Genomic DNA, 9,044 nt, shown 5'->3' with positions numbered 1-9,044 from the left:
TTTTATAGTTCCTCCACACCTTTGACCTCTTGGCTGTCGACTTGCATTTTTTCTATTTGGTTTCTTGTTCTTCTTATCTTCATTGTGTTGTGGAAAAATGATGTGTTTTTGTCCCCTGCCTTGGGCCACAAAATTCTGGATTTCAATCTTGCCTCTTCTTCTTCTTACCTATTTTCCCTATATATTTCCCAAAATATTTCCTTTTCTCTTAGATAATATTGTTTGCCTTCTTATTTGTTTTCTTTTTAAATTTGCAAGTTGTCCATTTTCTGCTATAAATCCTTATATATATATATAGATATATATATATATATATATTTCATTTTCTCTTGCCCATTCCTTTAATTTGGTTCCTGCAGTTTTTAATTTTGTTTCCCAAATATACTGTGGTGGTCCTATTAATCTTGGCTCCCATGATTCCTTTATTAATTTGCTGATTTCTATGTTGCTATCCCAAATTGAGCTGTATCTAAATGGGAGCGGTCCCTGGTTTTCCATTTTTCCCATGACTATTGTCACTGATTTATGGTCAGATGTTGTAGTGTGTAAATTTTTTTATTTTATGGAGTTGTCCACTGCTGCTATGTTTTCTTGTATCAAAATTCTATCCAGCCTTTCTTTTATGTTGCTTTTTCCTACTCTTTTATTGCTCCAGGTGTATTTCCCGTTGCTTGGCAGGATGTCTATTAAATTGTGTTGTTCCATTATTCCTTCTAGGATATCCCTGGATGGGTTTGTGTGGTATGTTCCTCCAAACTTTTCTTCTATACTTCTTACCAAATTTAAATCTCCTCCTAGTATTATTTTCCCAACTTACATTTCTTTTAGTGCTTCTTTTATGGTGGCCCAACATTGCTCTTTTTCCTTGTAGTGATTTGGGGCGTATATATTTATGACACTATACTTCTCTTTTGTATTGATGTGCATTAGACCCATTTGGAATTAATGTTGATCTTTTTTGTATTTTATTAATTCCCAGGTTTCTTTTTTCCATATTATGCAAATGCCTCCTGACGCTCCTGTTGCCTGTATTCCTTCCCCTTCATAATTTCTGATTTTTTTTATTTTTTTTTTTTTTTTCAGTTTCTTGGCTATTTGTTTTTGTCTCCTGAATCATAAGGATGTCTAGGTTTTATTTTTCCAGAATGTCTCTTGTGGGATTTTCTTTGACGGATGATCCCATTCCTCTGCAATTCCAGGAGACCACTATAATTATTTGCTTGTTGGGCGGTGCATGGCTCCTTTCCCTCTTTGCTAGCTTTTTTCATTATTTCCTGTGCTCCTTCCTAAGAAGTTTTCCTTAGGTTGCTGTGTTCCTAATGCCATTTCATTTGCTGTTGCTTCATCCCTAAGTTCTTTGTTTGTCTTTCTTCATGCTTTTTTTATATTCTACATTTGGGGGAGATTCCTTTGACTTCTTTCTGGCTAGGATTCTATCTACTAGGGGGGGGATGGGTATCGGTGTTTGATACTAGAGGGGATGAAGGGGGGTTGGGGGTATGTTGTGGGGATCTGGATTTGGATCTGGATCTTGGTCGAGGGGATGGGGGGGCTGAAGGATCTAGAGGCTCAAAAGGATTAAGGCTAGCAAGAGGATTATTATCTTCTTTTGGTGATGGAGGTGGAGATAGAGGATGTGGAGGGCTGCGAAGAAGATAGATTTGATTGTTTTTGGACTGTCTTCTTTCTTTTAACCTGTTCCCATTTGTTTTCCATATCTTCACTCTTTTCATTTTCATTTTCATTTTTTTTTGTACATCTATTTGCAATATGACCATATTAGTGACATAACTTGCATTTGAAGGGGATTTATTCATAATCCAACTATTGTATGTGCATCCACTGGTCCACTTTGATTTTGATGGCTTCTAGTAGCCCTTTCCCAAGATCCACTTCTATTTATATTCTGGCACATGCATGCATATTTTCCTTTGGCTCGCACCTATATATATATATATATATATATATATATATATATATATATATATATATATATATATATATTTCCGAACTAAATTTCCTATGGCTTTGACTGAATCATCCCCCCAACAATGAAGGGTAAGGTGTGGCAGTCTGACCCAAACAGCGATGGCATTGGGTGCATCCATTTCTGGATCAAAATCCGGCGTCCATCTGTTTAGATAAAATCCCCTTATATCCATAAAATAAGGTCCATTCTGAATATCAGATCTCGATCCTACTTGGTTTCAAAGTGAAAGGTGTATTAACCTCTTCCACAAAACCTAATTGATATTTTCCCATCTATTGACGCCGTCCAATTCCTTTCTACCCACTTTTGCACAGTTTTGGGTGATGGACATAACCGAGTGAACTGCCCCACTAATTCATGCTCCGCCAGAGAAAGTGACGCTCTACGAGGAAGGGCAAGAGGGAGTGAGATTTTAGGAATGTCTTCCAATATTTTAACAAACTTAGTGACTGATGGTCTGTTCTTTGTTGGGCCCATTGCAAAAATGAGAGAGGCGAAAGCTTTTGTTGTTCCTTCATTTTATTGTTGTTGATTTGAGAGAGGCTCTCCATCCTCTGATGCGTCCATGGTGCTCAGTCCCCAGCAATAGCAGGCCGTTGAGGGGCCGCTGTGTGCTGCTACATGCTTCTTGTTGTGTTTGTTGGCTAGGGCTGTGCAACTCCTTCAATAAGCAACGCGATAAATTAATAATATATTATTACAAATATAAAACACTTAATTATTAAAATATAATGATAATAGCATATAATAAAATTTTAAAATATAGAATATTTATTTAAATTTGAAATATAATTAAACCAACAATTAAAATTTATATCATTAATTATTAAAAAAATCATTTCAAAACAAAATAAAATAATAATAACCATATATTATTTTATTTAAAGCACGTTATTATAAAACTTAATTTTAACATTAAAGCATTTGAGATAATAACATTTTATAAAATTGTATTTTAGTAAAATTATAATAAAAATAAGTATTTATTAAAATTTAAAATATATAAATTGTATATCTTGGCTAATTTTGGATCAAGATTAAATCAAAGTAAACTTTGATAGTAGGATCAAAAACGATATGTCCTCCCTTAATGGTTAATCAAGAGACTTAAAAATGAAAATGGAGGAATAATTCATCATGGTTTATTGTAACATTTTGATACTTTGTAAATTTTATTTTTTGTTAGGTCAATATTAGTGAATGCACATCTAGAATATTGTAGATATTGTAGTATTTTGTTCAAAAGCTTCAAGTTTAGAATGTGTGGTCTAATACATACTTCATTTTGACGATGTCCACTCATTTCAACTTGCTTATGTAAATCATATATCTAAACTGAGCTTTAAATGTTGGAATCATTAAATGTTGGAATCATATTTCTGTTTATTGTCTCATTAAATGTTGGAATCATTTTTAATTATAATGCTCTTGCTTTAAGTTAATAAGAGTATAGTTCTTTTTTTTCCCTCTTAGTCTAAGCATGTTGTTTAATTAAAGGTAAATATGTCCACTGGATTATGGAGCTATGGTATGGCACTATTATGGATCTATGGTATGGCGCTATTACATAGACCTATCACTTAAGCATAGGTTTTAAGTTATGTTATAAGGTTCTGAACATATTGAGGTTCCGAACAATCTTGATGCTTTTACAGTTTTTTTCCACCTAACCTCCATAGTTATTGTTCATTAGCATTTGATCAACTACTAAGGATGAAGTAGGACGTTAGAGCATAACCACCCTCCCATCCTGGCATCACAAGGAGGTCATTTGTTCAATCTTCTGTGCTGAGAATCACTCTACAACTATGTAGAGAACAAATTGTTTTAGAACCTGTAGGTTGTCTATTCCAAATCCCTTATTCGATCAGGTAAGCTCCATAATTGAACTATTATAGAAATTTTGTCCAGTCAGAGGTAAGGCATTGTAATCATCACTTAATTATTTTTTGGTTTGTCATGTCTAGTTAATTATTAGTCTTCTCCTTTCTACGGAGGTAGTTTGAGTTTGATATCATATTTCAAGGGTTACTCGAACCCTTGCCTGACATTTTTGTCTCTCTTCCTTGACATGTATCTTTTGGAATTCTATTTAGTGTGAAGCTTTCCCTCTTTTAGCAGGTTATGTTTGGCTAGGTTCGACCAGTTGGCTCTCACAGCCTATCATAACACAAGGGATAAATCCTCTTCCAACCCGTATAATTTCAGAGCCTTTCGAATTCATCATTGTCGACTCGCAATATGAGGTTTCTTACTAGAAGGTTTTGAAGGTAATATTTGAACTTGGTTTTATAATACAACTACTTCTTCTACTTATGTTCCCATTCTGATTAGGATGATCACTCACACGTGGAGGTGTTGAAGAAGTTTTTCTTGAAGGTAGGTTCAATTGTACAATCTTTCCCTTTTCCTCCGGTAATTTTCCAACTTCCCCTAGTTAAGTTTCCTAACTAATAATTTTCATGAAATCCATATTTCAAGGTATGGTGTTCTCTGGCCTTGCAACATTTGGACCTATTTTTCTTCTTACTCCCATAGTTGGTTAGTTTATCAGGGTTTTCCCTAAACATATATTTATATTTGACAACAAAGGCTTTGTTGCTATGTTGATTGGCTCGTATTTTCTGCTGGTTGTAATAAATAGTCATTTTTATTGCTTGATTCGATATGGCTATAAGGACTAGCCCTCCTCAGGACAATACCATGTCTACTAAAATATTTCTGAGAGTTATATAGTATTCTTTGTAATCTAAACTTAAATACTTTTGTCTAAAATTTTTTATTAATGCTATTCGATACCCAAAATTATTGCCAAGAGGTTCTGATGTATTGTTAAAATTTCTGGTTCATTTATGGTGAAAGGAACTTCATTTTCATTCTATTGTTTATATGGAAAAAGTATCTGTGCATAAGATTTAGTACCTTTCGTAATTCCTTCTTAGCTTCCTTTATCAAATGATTATTAATCATGTTGTTTCGACGAAGCACGTAGTTCCATAAAATAAATTTTCTGTTTTCTTTTTCTCCTTATAATCGTAGGTATGAGCTTGCATTTGTTAATTTCTGGAAAAAAATCTCCATTTGTCACAATACAAGTCTCATACATGGGACTGCCTATGTGGATGTTGGAATGCCTTGGTGTCAGAGCTAAACTATGTCTTAAGTGTCTATTTCAAGTTCTTCTTTCATAGACATGGGGCTGAATTTACTGATAAATATCTTTTCTGATTGTTTGTTGATGAAACAAGTAACTTCTATCTTTTTCAAGTATAATTAATTGTGTGTCAATGACCAAATCAATCACTTAGTTGTTTTCCTACATTGGTTTGTTCACCTTCAACCATTACCTACCACAACCATTTGTTCTTTACTGACTACATACTTAGTCACATTTTGGAAGGGTTTATTTATAACAATTTAACCCTTTCTCCCATTTCGATTTACTGATAAGCCCTTTCAGTTCTTTCCTCATACCTATCTTTATTTATTTACAAACATATTAAAATTTCCCCATTTTGCACTGAATGCAACTACAATTTGACTATCACCATAATCACTTTATTTCTGAAAAGATCTTGTCAACATATAACCATTAAAATTTCATTATATACATGACAAATATAGATTCCAAAATCAATAATGTACTTATTTAATTCCATTTAGACAACTAGGGAATTAAACTGGGAAAAAGATTCCTCATCCCAACTAATGAGGTCATAAATTACATCCAACTCTCCTCCCAAGACTTTTCAATTCCAAGAAAGTTAGTAATCAATGCTTTGTTCATGGGCCTCAATAATACCCAGTTCAACAAAGAACTTAAAAAATTTAGGGCTTCAACTAGCTCTCATTCTAGCTTAAGAACACCCTTCCAGCAGTGTCCCACTTCACCTCAATAATGTCCTGTCCAAGGTTCTAAATTTTGCTTTCCTTCCTCCTTTTAGATGCCTCTGGTCTCTCTCTATCTCTCCTATTTTTCTTCAGCTTCTGGTCCCTATCGAGATGTTTTATCTATAGGGAAGGATTAAGTAACTGACTCAACTGTCTCGAAGCTAAAAAAATTCATTTAGGATCTTTTCCCTTGAATTCCAAGATTTTGTCATACTTTTATTTTTATATAACATTAAAATAAATTTAAATATTGATGTTTCTCACTTAGGATTTCTATATAGCACATTATTTACCACATCTTTACAGTAAAATTAAATTAAATTTTTTAATTTTCACCGGGTGTTACATATTCCCCCTTGAGTAAAACATTGTCCTCAGTGTTTCTTGGCCTTCAAAATGGGTTGAAATATGCCTCATGCATAATTTTTTTATTTCATTGCTTAGTAGCCCCTTGCGACTGAAGTAACATGGTTAAATGCTTATTTATGTAGCATAATTTCTCTCTAATCGAGGAAGCACAAAGATTTGACCAGTTTAACTTGTCTGGTTGACCTACATTCACAATCATTAAGGTTAATAGTTTCTATCAAATCTCATTCAAGAAGTTATATATATATATATATATATATATATTGTTTCAACCTTCATTACAAAACTTATCAACTGTTAGTTACATACCCATAAAGGGTTATCAACATGTATCACAACCCAACAAGGACTAGTAACTTGCACTTCAATAAACATTAGTAGCATTATCACAAGTTTATCATTGTAATTTTTTTTATCCATTGGCCTTACCAATTAACAAGGACCCCACTATGTGGTTCCACTATATATTTTAGACATTGGAGACAATAGTTCCTTCTAGACTATTTCCTTTAGAAATAATATTATCTTCATAAACCATTCATAATTCTTGTCCCTTATGAGAGATTGTCACTAGTGTATTTGTACTAAGATCACCACTATAATTTTGTCTTAATTAAAATGTTACATATGCATTGGTTATGTATGAGTAGAGTTTAAGGTGACTTCTTGTTAAGATTCCCTTGAAATGTTTTAGTTGTGGTAGAATTGGTCATTTTGATTCAAAATGTCCCTATGCAAAGTATTTTGATAGTGATGAAGAAGAAGAGGCTCCTAAGAAAAAGAAAAATCAGAAATGGAACAAGAACCAATGTAAAGAAAAATCTTCAAGAAAAGTATTTACTCAAAAGAAGACAACTACTCCTCATCTAATGATGAAGGTGATAAAAACAATGACTCATAAAGAGTGTTATTCACGACATTATAGAATAAAGATGAAGAGTTCGAAGGCGAAGTAGACCTAAAGAGAGAATTGGCCATCGCTTTAAAAGATCTAAAAGTAGAAAGAAAGAACGTTAAGGTATTGGAAAAGGAGATAAGTGAGCTAAGAGAACCTTTTAAAAGTATCCACAAGAAATCCTAAGAATCAGAGAAGGATTATCATCATCCTGAAAATCTAATTAGAGGAAGTCAGGGTGATTGAAGAAACACTAAAAAAGAAGTTGGAAGAAAATGCCAAGATAAAAGAAAGTTGTGAAGCAGAAATAATATCTCTAAGAAAGGAGGCACATAATAAAAATGTCCAACATAATTTTGTAAACAATACTAAAATATTGGATGAAATTATTAATAGTAAAAGGTCATGTGATGAAAAATCTAGGTTAAGATATAAGCCAACTTATGTTCAAAAAGGATCAAGCTCTAATATGACAAGTAAAGAAGCTTAACAAAAGAGCTATGAAGGTTTCATCAAGGATCCTATCAAGAAAGAGGAATGCATGCCCACAAAAGAGAAGGTTAAAGATCAGTCAAGTATGATAATGAAAAATCAAAAACTAGCAATCGAGAAAACTCAAGAAGAAGGTTTCTAGAGAGATGCACCACCTAGAAGATCCCCCACCCTTAGGTATAAAACCATATTTCGTGGTGTATGTTACTCCTATAACAATTTTGGGCGCAAATATGTAAATTGTAATGTTTACGCTATAAATAGAAGCAACTATGGAAGTTATTCTAAGAGTGGCTATCTTAAAAATCATCGTGAATATTATAACCGAAACTATAAAAACTTTGGATTGTTAAGTAATGAAGTAAAATGTTACAAGTTGATGCCAGGGTTACCCCCACTTACACCCACAGTATGCATGTAAAATTCATAAGCACATTTGTCCCAGGTATTTAACTCACCAAGGAGTCAAATCTTCAACCATCAATGGTAATAATTTATAGGCTAACCAACATATTCTAATCTTTAGGTAATATTCACCTATCGGGACCTCAATCAACCCTCATAAACTTTAGTTTAATCCTTATTCGCGCTTTAGGCCTTCATAGCATTGTTGCCACATATATATAACAAACCCCTCTTTAACCTTTGATTAATGTAGACTTAACCACCAAACCTTCAATCGGCTCTTTATTTCTATTATACATATAAATACACATAAATGGCATGAACTTACCTTCTCCACCTTTTTAAAGGCTTTGCACAGTTTCCGAGGTACACCTTTATCACAATCGGGTATCGGCTCCTCCGCAATTCACTTTAATACACACCTCCTCCCCATCCGATATGCAATTAAACTGTCGGATTTCAAATATAACAAACACGCCCATATAACCCTGTCAGGTCTACTTCATATCACTTGTTTCATTTCCCCTCCGATCTCCGCATTACATAGAAACCACACGGAACTCCGCTCCAGCGCTTAAGGCCGGAACTCAAATGGAATTGAGTCTGCCTCTATAAACTTTTGGGTCCGCGCCTTTCAACCATTTCCAAAGTGCTGCTCCTTCCTTCCTCCGATCTCTGATCCAATCAACTTGCGTTATAACCTCTACCATTGATCTACCCTCAATAGATCCGACGGTTCACCCTGATTTCTGGTAGATAACAAGCATGGGGTTTAACCGCCCGATAAAGCGATTTCCCCTCTCCACTACTCTGCTACGTGTCGCTTTATGAATGGAATCAGAGCCAAACATAAAATACCACTTACGGTATTTCTTCTACCCGAAATCCACTTCTACTGTTGCAAAACCACTTCTTCGCTCTTCCGCTTCACTTAAACTTTACGCCATTTCCTCATATTTCTATGGTTTCAGGTTTTCCTTCAGGGTTTCGACTTCCGCTCTT

The sequence above is a fragment of the Pinus tabuliformis genome, chromosome Q, assembly GCF_031772625.1.
Source record: "Pinus tabuliformis cultivar Carrire ecotype Pingquan chromosome Q, CPIR1, whole genome shotgun sequence".
Taxonomy (NCBI): domain Eukaryota; kingdom Viridiplantae; phylum Streptophyta; class Pinopsida; order Pinales; family Pinaceae; genus Pinus; species Pinus tabuliformis.
Note: the sequence above shows the minus strand (reverse complement) of the source record.